The 13,401-nt window shown below is 36.7% G+C and overlaps 1 protein-coding gene across 3 annotated transcripts in view; it reads left to right on the top strand.

Moving 5' to 3' along the window:
- The window catches only part of LOC106873908 (uncharacterized), a 344,369-nt gene that overhangs the window by 3,127 nt on the left and 327,841 nt on the right, over nucleotides 1-13,401 (top strand). Inside the window, exon 2 of one of the 3 annotated variants that reach the window (XM_089349657.1) lies at nucleotides 2,682-3,270. The exons of the other annotated variants lie outside the window; for them this stretch is intronic. The gene's annotated coding sequence lies outside the window, so the exon portion shown is untranslated. The remainder of the gene's footprint in view (nucleotides 1-2,681; nucleotides 3,271-13,401) is intronic. 3 annotated transcript variants of the gene reach the window in all.

Consider the following 13,401-nt stretch of genomic DNA (forward strand, 5'->3'; position numbering starts at 1 on the left):
AGCAATCCAATTGCAACCATTCTACATTTTTTCAACCATAGTGTATCACACACTACATTATCTAATGTGTTCTTTTAAAAAAATTTATATGGTGGGTACAACTTGGAGATTTGGTTGCGATTGCGGCTCATAGATCAACCACTCAGAGGCTCCTCTGGTTTATGCTTATTTCATAATCAGTCATGTATATAAATAAATAATAAATATTGTGCAATATAAGAAGTTACGTTAAAAACTAGATGTTACAAATATTATAATATATTGTTAAATAGCGTAAACAGATTGGTGAGATATTTCTTCCTTCTAGGTTTCAATTTTTAGTTGTATTCATTTCACTTTATGTGGTCGTTAAGGAAGGTATGCATGTCACAATTTCATTCTTTACATAAGAATGATATGAATGTCATATAATCTCATTTGTTTTCTGTAAATATAAAACTTTTCAAAGAACTCAATATTTGTTTCTTTGTATAGAAGAAGCAAAATGATCGCAAGCTAATCATTTTTCCGAGCCCTTTGATTTTTTCCTCAAATCACTTTACTGTTCCAAATTATAGATTTTTCAATTTTCTCACGACAGATCGATTTTTGAACTGTCTATACTTATAAGAGATGTGTTGTCCTTGATCAGTGGCTTGAATGAATACCAGTACATAACTGGTATTCAATGAAGACATGAATGGCTAAGTTGACTCATACTGCATTTGAACTCGGATCGTTGGGACTTAAAGGCAGCTCGAAACTAAAAAAGTTCTCTTACATTTCTAGCTTGTTCACTTCTCTTAGATATGGTTTTATTTATTTGTTTTATTTGGTTAAAGTGGCACGCTGGGCGAAATGCTTAGAGGCATTTTGTCCGTCTTTCGGTTCTGAGTTCAAATTTCGCCGAGGTTGTCCAATAAGTGCCAGTGAAGTACTGAGTCTCTGTAATCGACTAGTCCCCTCCCCTAAAATTTCAGGCCTTGTGCATTTAGTAAAAAGAATTATTATTTTGGTTAGGCCACTAGCATAGCTAGAGCGTGTGCCACCCGGGGCGGCCCTTCCGTTTTCCGCCCCCAAACCCCACAAAAAACATACTGGAAAGACTTCCGTCCCCACCCCGATTTTTTCCCAAATTTAAAAATGCCGATTTTTGCCAATTTTTTTTGCAGATTCGCATTCCCCGTAGCCGAAAAGGGGGTTTGTGTCGAAAAAAAAAAAAAAATTTTTTTTTAAGGGTGGTTTTGGGTGGGGGACGGGCGGAAGTCTTGCCAACATATTGCCTACAGCAGACCCAAAAGTGCCGCCCGAGGTGGACCCCTCCAGCTACGCTAGTGGGTTAGGCATAGTACAAAGAAACGTTACAGACTTTCGTTGATTGTTTCCAATTTTCCCATCTTACAACTAGTTCCACTTTTACCGAACGAAGAAAACTAACAAAGACCTAAAGAGAATTGACTGGTACTGTTATTACAAGGAGTGTTTAAGAAACCATTTAAAAATCCTGTCATTATTAACGAGATAAAACTAAAATAAAGAGGGGACGGTACAGTGACATTCATGCCTTTCCCGAGTACATTTATTAGTAAATTTTTTTCTTCATTAATTCTACCAATGCATAGTAATATCAAATTTAATTTCTACCTATACATAGTAATATCAAATATAACCAAAAAGAATTTTCTATAGTTTCCATCAACAAGAAGTCATGCTGCCAGGAAGAAGTTTGTAAAATTCAACTTAACGCAGGTTATACCATGGGACTTAACTGAGAAGTCCATACTGTCACCATTTATTATTTTGCATCTCCGACAAGAGTATATTTACCAAGATTGGGATATACTTTACCTATTTATTTTTAGAAATAGCAGCAAGTAAATTTTGTATAAACGCGCATTCATTTACAATAAACACAAATAAGAGTTCGTATATTATTAACATTCATTCTTTAATATAGTTTCTTGTCCTTGTTTTGGCGTCAGGTCAGCACTGCTGAGGTAATGAGTACCCCTTCCTTTTCTTTAGCATTGCACATCTGGAACCAGATTATCCAAATGGTCTGCTCCCTCTACAAGACTGTGGGGTAGTGGATCTCTCTTTTACTCTCTTACTCTTTTACTTGTTTCAGTCATTTGACTGCGGCCATGCTGGAGCATCGCTTTTTAGTCGAGCAAATCGACCCCAGGACTTATTCTTTGGAAGCCTAGTACTTATTCTATCGGGTCTTTTGCCGAACCGCTAAGTTACGGGGACGTAAACACACCACCATCGGTTGTCAAACGATGCTGGGGGACAAACACAGACACACAAACATACACACACACATACGTATATATATATATATATATATATATATATATATATATATATATATACGACGGGATTCTTTCAGTTTCCGTCTACCAAATCCACTCACAAGGCTTTGGTCGGCCCTAGGCTATAGCAGAAGACACTTGCCCAAGGTGCCACGCAGTAGGAATGAAACCGGAACCATGTGGTTGGTAAGCAAGCTACTTACCACACAGCCATTTTTTTTTTTTTTTCGAGTAAATCAAATATTTTAGCGCACTTTGTGCATGAAGTAAATGCGCGCACACGTTTCAGACGGCGTATCAACAATGTTAAGGTGTTGGATAGAATGCCTTACAGTATTTGTTACGACTTACATCTAACCGAAGTCGCTTTGTATTTCATCTTTTCAGGGTCGGTAAAAAAGAAAAGCAGGAGGAAAAGAGCATGGAATGGAGTTTGAGGCAAAAGCGTTAAGAAAAAATCTTTCATAATCGTAATTTGCGCTGTATGAAACCGGAGGAAACTAGATAAACATAGATAAATGAATAATGAAGGTGGATGGAAAAACAATCCAATTCTTTACGGTTTCCATCCTGCCAAAATTATCGATCCAGAGTGGAGGGTTGTAAGAACTGTTAGGGGTTCGGGGCAGATGCTTTGCGATATTTGTTCCGGTTTTTTATGTTCTGACAGCAACCCCTTCGAAGAAACTGGTATCAAGCTGCACTGGCTCTAAAGCAGCGGCCTTTCCCTGATTAAAAAAAAAATTGTGAGAGATTTAACTTTTTGAAAACTGTAGTGGTGATCATTCGGGAAGGAGTGATGGAGAAAGCTGTTGCTAATGGATGACTCCGTTGCTAACTTCGGTGATGGTAGAAGTGAGAGTGATGACGATAACTGGTAAGATAAGAGTGTGTTACTTTTGAGAATGAAACTCACTCTTGTAGCTTGTTTCTAAGAAATCTGATGGAGATTTGTCTGTATTTCGAGCAACGAGAGGTAAATATTTTTTTTGTTTGATATATCTTATAGACTTAATTCTATGACATTTACATCTTACATAATTTGATTGTGGGTAAAATTAAGTAGATGGAAACTGCGTGGAAAGTTGTCTGATGGGTTATACTTATAAAAGGTCGATCCTTATCACGCGCTGTGTCGTGCTGGTTCTGCCTGAAACACGTTAAGAATACACAAGTCTATATTTCGATAGTTGATGGAGTTGATTAAAATATACTCATTCAAGAGTTGGATAGTTGTAACGAGTTCGTTTTATGTTTTTTTTGTAATTCAAAAATTATAGGTTGATTCAGTGGCATAGCAAACGTCCTCGATGTTCGGGTACACATTCATTAATTGCACGCATAAACAAAAGAGAAATTTGCGTTCTTTCACACCTACGCTAGGGGCCTCTCCTTTCAAATCCCACCTTTTACTCTGTTCCTGAACTAATAGGAAATTTTATCTGATTTATTGTCTTTAAGAATGACTTGCAATATCTGTGTACCTCAACTCGGTTAGATGATCCAAAACAATAGACAGCCTGTATTGAGTTTCAACCTCCTCACTTCTGATTTTAAATCTCGTTGGAGTTGATTTCAACACAGATATCGGTTTCAAATTTTGGCACCAGGCCAGCAATTTCAGAGGAGGGGGCAAGTCGATTACATCGACCCAAGTGTTCAACAGTTATTTCATCGACCCCAAAGGATGAAAGACAAGGTTCAACATGCAAGTTGTGGTTAGCACTGTAGCATGGTGGATAACAACTTCCCGATGGTTCGATTTGCTGTTATCACGGAAATGATATGAACACCATATCATGACTTTCATTCAGTCACCGTTTTGATATAAAGAGTTGATCATTCATCGATGAATAATTCTGATCACGAAATATGAAATAATTGATTCTATTTATTACACTAACGTTTACGATGAATATTTACTTGGTGTCGATTCTTCTTCAAAGAAAATGTTATTTTTGTGCCTTTGTAAGAAGAGTCCGTTTGTAAAACTAATGAATAACTCTTGGATCGATGCAGTCAGTTTGATACCAGTTTTATGCTGCGTTGCCTGTCATAAACATAGTCTTATATGTAGCTCGGCTACTCTAGTTAATCACCTCTTGATTTCTTGAGTTCCACAGGAAACGAGTTTTTATCCCAGTTTTTATCTCCTGCACAAAACAGAAGCGAAGACAGAAATAGACAATATTGTTTCTAGAGGGGCGAGTGATTTGCCTGCCATAGATGTTGATCACTATGACAGGAGTCGAATACTCGCAGCCAAATCTCCATGGGTTAACGATCTTCTTTTATCTTCCATCGGAAACCTCAACCTCGAAGGATTGCATATCACAATCCGCTTAAGTGGCTAACTGTGAATCAGTTCGGTACACATGTGGCAATATTAAAGAATTATCATTGCTTCTCTCGCAGACTCAATGGTGTTTTGCCCAAACTGGGAATTCCCAGCATTCTGAAGTCTGTAGTCTTGACTATTGTGTCGGGCGCTGCCCCGATGAACTGACTTAGTTTCTTTAGAAAAAAAAAAAAAAAGCGTCTGTTCTAGTATGCAACAGTCGTAGACACTTTTCGCTTGATCTTAGGTTCTCAGTGCACATAGATCCGATTCTTCAGTATTGGAAGTTGAGGAAACGAAATCCAGAAAATATCGTAATTTCTTCGGCCACTACATATTTCAAGTCATAATATTTGAGACTGGCAGTAGCTGTCGGCTGATCCCTTTCAAATTTGTCTTTGAACTGTGTTAAAATTGTCGGCGGTCTTAACGAGTCCTTACAAAGCTTGGCTGCTTCAGAAGATTTCACCGCACTTCTGAAGGACAATTCGGCAAATGTGGATTCTTGTACCACTGCCATTGTATAGTTGAAAGAAGTAGAAAGGGAAATTGTTTTTAATAGAGCGAGTAAAATCTAAAATGTTAAGTAAAAATGTTGTATGTTACTAAAGTATATAGATTCTGATTCACACCAGGAAGATAAAATATAAGCGTTTTATGGTCTATTGTTCTGTAGTTTATTAGCTGCAGTGTTAGACAAGCTGACACGAAATCGTCGTCGTTGCACTCCGTTGGTTACGACGACGAAGGTTTCAGTTGATCCGACCAACGGAACAGCCTGCTCGTGAAATTAACGTGTAAATGATTGAGCAATCCACAAACACGTCTACTCTTAAAGTAGTTCTCGGGGATATTCAGCGTGACACAGTGTATGACAAGGCTGGCCCTTTGAAATACAGGTACAACAGAAAGAGTGAGAGAAAGAGTACAGCAGGATTCGCCACCACCCCTGCCGGAGCCTCGTGGAGCTTTAGGTGTTTTCGCTCAATAAACACAACGCCCGGTCTGGGAATCGAAACTACGATCCCACGACCACGAGTCTGCTGCCCTAACCACTGGGCCATTGTGCCTTCACTGACACGAAATACTTCGATGTCACACAAGATTAGTTATATGCACTAGCGTAGTTAGAGTGTGTGTTGCTCGGAGCGGCCCTTCCGTTTGCCGCCACCGGGCCCCACTAAAAACACATATTGCCTACTGCAATAGCCTACAAAATGATGAAAAGTGCCACCCCTTTAAAAGTACCGCTCCTTTAAAAGTGTCGCCCGGGGCTGACCACCCTAACCGATCCCCTCAAGCTATGCTGGTAGTTATATAACATAATTTTGATAGCTACAAAGTTAAGATCAGTTATTTAGGTAAAGGTGTGACGAGATAACGAAACCTGAGACAACTACATGAATAGTCCAAATAATTATTTGTGAGATACTAGAGCAGGATATGATCAATTAATTCAGCCGACTACTTTGCCGATCGAGTTGTCGCTAGCCCGGTATTTCTTTTAACCATTCTATCTCCTACCGCTCAGATATTCTAAATATTAAACTCGGATATGAAACAAAAGCAAATCTTTTATCTTTTACTTGTTACAGTAATTACTGTGGCTATGCTGGAGCACCGCCTTGTAGAATTTTGAGTCGAATGAATCGACCCCAGTACTTATTTTAAATCTGGTATTTATTTTGTCTCTCTCTATTGCCGAACCGCTAAGTTACGGGGACGTAAACACACCAGTACTGGTTGTCAAGCGGTGGTGGGAGACAAGACACCCCACACACACACATACGACGTGCCTCCTTCAGTTTCCGTCTGCCAAATTCACTCACAAGACTTTAGTCGGCCTGAAGTGCCACGCAGTGAGACTGAATCCGGAACCATGTAGTTTGGAAGCAAGCTTCTTACCACACAACCACGCCTGCACCTATGAAAACGTATTCGCTCTATAACCATCATTTGAAACATATTTCGCTTGAAGCAAATAATACTTAGTTTTTATATTTAGTTTGCAAGATTCTTGATGTGAATTCGTGTGTTGAAACGAATTTTGTTGTCTTGAGTTATTACACAGGTTTAATACCATTTTATTATTATTATTGTTAGTCAGTTTTACGTTCTGAGTTCAAATTTCGCCGAGGTTGACTTTGCCTTCCATCCTTTCGGGGTCGAAGAATTAAGTGCCAGTTGCGTACCGGGGTCGATCTAATCGACTGACCCCTCCCCAAAAGTTTCGGCACTTATGCCTAGAGTAGAAAAGATTATTATTAGTCATTTGCTTAAATATCTAACCAACTAATAATCAGTTGTTTGTTTATTGTGTTGGTTAAATAATCGATCGGTTGTTTGTTTATTAGTCAAAGTTCTTTCGTTGCTGTTCGCAATCTTTTCGGTGACTCGGTGACTTCCTTACTGCCCACTCCAAGGTCTGCTGTGCGTCTGTCTGAGAATTCATTCCCTCTACCTTCTTTCTCGTTTTCTGATGAAAGGCAAGAGTCCGAAACATCAAATTCCTTACTGTCCACATAGCAATTGATTTTATTTCAATCTTCTTAGTTTCATCTTTTACGTGGGAAAGACACGGGTATATTGGGCAGTTCCTCGGGGATCTCACGGGTCTTGGGGCCCAATTCTGATCTATGCTGTAGCTTGTTGTCAAATACTATTGGGCCCAATGCATTCATTTTCCCGAGGGTCTTTAATACTGCTAAGAGGGCCCTGAGTCTTCTACGAATCTTGCTACACATGTAGACTGACATGGGCTTAACAATAACAACGCTTATAACAACGACTCTATATACCTACTCTGGATACGAACTTGAAACCTCTAATTTGTTACCTTATTCGTTCAACTAATTTTTATGACTGTAAATAACAATAGTTTGCTAGTGCTGAATTCCATCGACGAAATGACGCCATATCGAGAAAGGTCAAAAGCCAACATAAAAGAGAAATAACAAATGAGTTTAATGTATGTTTATATTTCTTGTTGAGGAATATTTTAGTTACGTAGGTTAACATCAGGTCAAATATTGAGCTTAAGTGTTTAACAAAAACAAATCAGTGAGCAGAGGCTGACCTAATCCATTCCCGCTACAAGTAATTGGTCAGTGGGGCACCACTACTAAAGAATTGGGTTTCCTGGTACATAGTTATGTGGGATACAGCTCGGAAATATCAGCTAGGAGATGAGGCATTTTCCTTGACGTTGAAATCCTAAATCTATGTACCGTCCTGATTAACCCTAGGTCAGTGTTTTTCTTAGGAGATCGTGGGAAAGGAAACTGTAGGGGCTGAGAGGATTGTAGAAAAGGCAGACAAACTTTTCTCGAACCGTAGAACTCATAAGGCTGGTTAAAGTATATAAACGACCGAAATCATAGCGATTCTCCTGACGGGACGCTGGTCCGTTGCAGGGTTCAGGGTCAATAATTTTGAGGGGGAGTGGTCAAATCGATTACACGGATTCCAGTACTTGACTTGTTCTTTATTTTACCGACCCCGAAGGGATGAAAAGCAAAGTCGACATCGATGGAATTCGACTTTACCTTTCAGCCTTTCGGGGTAGATAAATTAAGTACCAGTGACACACTGGGGTTGATGTAATCGACTAGTCGCCCCCGCCCCAAATTTCAGGCCTTTTAGTAGAAAGAATTAGTATTGAAAGCGATTAATTTCCACTAATAATAATAATAATAATAATAATAATAATAATAATAGTAATAATAATAAATAATCTTTTCTGCTATAGGCACTAGGTTTGAACTTTTGTGGGGCAAGGGGATAGTCGATTACATCGACCTCAGTACTCAACTGGTACTTATTTTATCGACTCTCAAAAACGGGGGTGGAAGGCGAAGTCGACCTCGGCGGAATTTAAACTCAGAGCATAAAGACTGACGAAATGCCGCTAAGCGTGATAACGATTCTGCCAGCTCGCCGCTTTCAATAATAATAATAATTACAGCAAATATTCTGCTCAATACCACAAATTTGTTTGTCAGTTGCTTGACCTTAACCAGTTGAGCATGTCCTTTGGTGGATGACGATTTGTGCATCTCTGATCACGAGCATAAGTAATTGGAGAGCATCATAGCTATGTCGAGAGGAATTCTTTGGGATTTGAATAATTCACCTCTGGAAGCATGAATGTTTCGTTCAATATTCTTAAGCAACAGTTTTTCAGGGTCCTTTTGAGCGGGATGAGCTACTCGACCTGAAGAAAATTCTAACTGAGCCCCACCTGCAAGGTCATGCACTGTTTACCTTGATACGAGATCACCACGTCGCACACATATGGTTGTGATGCATGTACCTGGCGTACCATTATCAGACGAGTATTCATGATGGGTATACTGGGCTTCGTATATTTTATCCCAGTGTCATGCACTGCTTTCTCACTCAATAATAACAGTCTTTTCTACTAAAGGCACAAAGCCTGACATTTTGATAGAGGGGACTAATCGATTACATCGACCCCAGTGTTTCACTGGTACTTAATTTATGAAAGGAAAAGTCGACATCGGCGGAATTTAAACTCAGAATGTAGCGATAGGTGAAATACCACTAAACATTTTGCCCGGCGTGCTAATGATTCTACCAGTACGCCACCTTGTTAATAATAATTATAATCCTTATTTACATTAGACAGATGTTTGTCCTCGTCTTGTTAACGTTTCGGCTGATATACCCTCCAGCCTTCTTCAGGTGTCTTGGGGAAATTTCGAACCTGGGTTCTCATTCCTCAGGTATCTCCTTAGGAAATACCTTAGAAAATTTCCCCAAGACACCCGAAGAAGGCTGGAGGGTATATCAACCGAAACGTTGTGTTAACAACAAACAAGATGAGGACAAATATCCGTCGAATGTAAATAATGTACATAATTCCTCATCTCTTAAATATAGAACTGAATGATAATCCTTTCTACTATAGGCACAAGGCCCTGAAATGTGAGAGAGGAGGATAGTCGATTACATCGACCCCAGTACTCAACTAGTACTTAATTTATCGACCCTGAAAGAATGAAAAGCAAAGCGGCCTCGGTGGAATTTGAAATCAACGTAGTGGTAGACGAAATACCGCTAAACATTTCGCCCAGCGTGCTAACGATTCTACCAGCTCGCCGCCTTGTTAATAATGATGATAATAATATTAATAATAATAATGATGATGATGATGATGATGATGATGATGATGATGATGATAGTAACTAGCTGGACCCGTGAAGAATTCACGGAAAACAAACAAATGTAAGCATCTGTAAACAGTGTACTGGTGCCATGAGAAATGGTGCTGTCTGTCTTTAATTTCTGAGTTCAAATTCTGCCGAGATCGACTTTGCCTTTCGTCCTTTCGAGATTGATAAATTAAATATCAGTTGTGTACTGGGTCGACCAACTGGCGCCCTCTCCACAAAAAACTCAGGTCTAGAAAAGTATATTGTGACAGTTACAGAATATAGAAAGTAATGTAACACCAATGACTATATAATCCAACAAAAATACGGAATTACTATTTAACCTTAAAATACATCGTACATATTTAAAGAACCTTGATGTACGAATTGAAATGCAAAAGAACGAAATAATAAACGGATTTATGAATGAAAGTTTGGTAATTGCGTTTATTTCCACCATGCGACACTTATTATTGCAAACATGTTTTAACTAACCTAAACTATACACACACAAACAAATACATTCATATATATATATATATGTCTCGAGTTGTAGCTGTAATTCAAAGGAGCCAGCCTTGTCATATTCTGTGTGAGGCTGAATCTCTCTGAAAACTACGTTAATGTTATACATGTCTGTGGAGTACTCAGCCTTTGTTGGACAAAAGTAACCATTGCCTGGCTCCTTAACTCTTCTACTGCAAAATGCAGATATATCTACTCAAACTTTCATTACTCTTTACTACGAAAGCTGTTTTATATAGCGATCTAGCTTTTGTTGAGAAACATCATGTTTGAGAATAATTTCTGTTGAGATATGTCAAGTTTAGTGAGGCAACATGACTTAAAAGAAAATAACAATTCTATTTTTTGGTAGATATTTATCATCATTACTGGAGTAAGCATGAAATTTCATTTCACAGTTCAAGAGCTTAGTAGCTACTGTGATTCATAGTGCGTATGACATAGGAGCCAACTAAACTAGTCCGTTTAAATTTTAATAATAATGCATGCGCTGACAACATGGATTAATAATACTGCATAGTGCGGTAATCTATCGTTTTAAGTTTTCAGGCAGTAAAGCAACGAACTCGACAAAGTTCCGTATTAACCAATGGTGACTTAAAACTCGGCAATAAACTAGACACGGAAGGATTTTTTCTTTCTTTCAAACTAAAAAATTATTTTGAAATTGTTTGTACCTGTGTGGTAAGAAATTCGCTTCCCAACCACACGATTTCAAGTTCAGTTTCACTGCGTACCACGTTCGCCCAGTGTCTTCTCATATAGCCTCAGGCAGACCAAAGCCTTGTGAGTTGATTTAGTACAAGGAAACAGAAAGAAACCTGTATATATATATATATATATATATATATATATATATATATATATATATATATATATATATATATATATATATATATAAAGATTTACTTCTTGTATGTGTGTATTCTATAAGAAAAAAAAAGCATGTACTAACTGAAGTAGAAAAAGGCCACTTCCGAAAGTAGTTATACGGTCAAACTCAAATGGCTGTGAGTCACAACAGCATTTTGTTTTTTGTATGAACATTTTGCATTGTTGCACATTTCATGTGCTTACTCCGGTATATATATATATATATATATATATATATATATATATATATACGGACCAAATAATTCAGGACAAACTATTTGCAAAGATAATCTGTTATTATCATTTTTAATTGTTACACTAGTTAATAGAGTCAGTAATATCTTCGCAAATATTTTCTCCTGAATTATTTGCTGTGTGTGTATGCGCGAAGATATTATTGACTCTATTATTATCTTGTGTAACAATTAAAAATAATAACAGAATCAATAATATAGGCGATTGCAGGACCCAAAAAGCATTAAATAGCTGAAGGATTAAAATTAATCGAAGGACATACTTAGTATGTCCTTTGATTAATTTTATTAGACATATCCATATAAGTATATGTACATATGAATATATGTGTATAGACGTGTATGTATGCATGTATGTATATATATATATATATATATATATATATATATATATATATATATATAACTAGCAGTAATACCCGTCGGTGATCGGGTAATTACTTTTATTCTTTCTCGGGAGTCACATTCAAAGTGTTATATATATATATATATATATATATATATATAAAGATTTACTTCTTGTATGTGTGTATTCTATAAGAAAAAAAAAGCATGTACTAACTGAAGTAGAAAAAGGCCACTTCCGAAAGTGGTTATACGGTCAAACTCAAATGGCTGTGAGTCACAACAGCATTTTGTTTTTTGTATGAACATTTTGCATTATATAGTTTAGACACGGATGACATAGAAAGCAGACATGCTGCTGGGCCATGCTGCGTTGGCAGAATTGGAAACGTGAAACATCAACAGGGCACTTCTGGAGAATGGATGACTGGGTTTGTTGTGCCTTTACCCAGCCGGACACACACACACACACACACACACACACACACACATGGCTCGGTGGTGCGCGGTATGGTAACATGAAGCATCAACAGGGCGCCGACAAAAAAATTTAATATTCTCATTTCCTCTACGAAATTGGACAAAAAGGTTTTCGTGAAATATTATACACTACTTATAATGCATAAGTAGTGTCAATATTTTATCGTCGGAAAATGGCCTAAGATAAAGATAAAACCCAGTGCAGTATACTCAAATCTGATTAATCTGCATTTTTGTGGGGCCCATAGTCGGCGTCGGAATTTTTTTTTAGTCAATAGCAATTCAAGGAACTTGATTAATGTCTTTTGAAAATTTGGAGGAAAGCGACTGGATACTCAAATTGCGGACCTTAACGCTGCGAAAATGCTTTAAAAAATGTAGGAAATCTTCTCCTGGGCCTGCATTAGGCAAGAAGTTGAAATGTTTTTGGCCCATGGTACTCCATAGACCCTATGTAATGCATGTGTAAAATTTCATTAAAATCGGTTGGGTGGATCTCAAGTTTTATCGACATGACAAACACACACCGACAGAGACACATCCTATGTTTTATATGTATGTATGTAGATATATATATATATATATATATATATATAGCCATATATATATATATATATATATATATATATATAGCCATATATATATATATATATATATATATAGCCATATATATATATATATATATATATATATATAGCCATATATATATATATATATATATATATATATATATATATATATATATATATATATAGCCATATATATATATATATATATATATATATATATATATATATAGCCATATATATATATATATATATATAGCCATATATATATATATATATATATATATATATAGCCATATATATATATATATATATATAGCCATATATATATATATATATATATATATAGCCATATATATATATATATATATATATATATATAGCCATATATATATATATATATAGCCATATATATATATAGATATATAGCCGTATAAATATATATATATATAGATAGATAGATATAGCCGTATAAATATATATATAGATATATATATAGCCATATATATATATAGATATATAGCCGTATAAATATATATATATAGATAGATA

Source organism: Octopus bimaculoides, chromosome 3, assembly GCF_046866305.1.
Source record: "Octopus bimaculoides isolate indiv1 chromosome 3, ASM4686630v1, whole genome shotgun sequence".
Taxonomy (NCBI): Eukaryota; Metazoa; Mollusca; class Cephalopoda; order Octopoda; family Octopodidae; genus Octopus; species Octopus bimaculoides.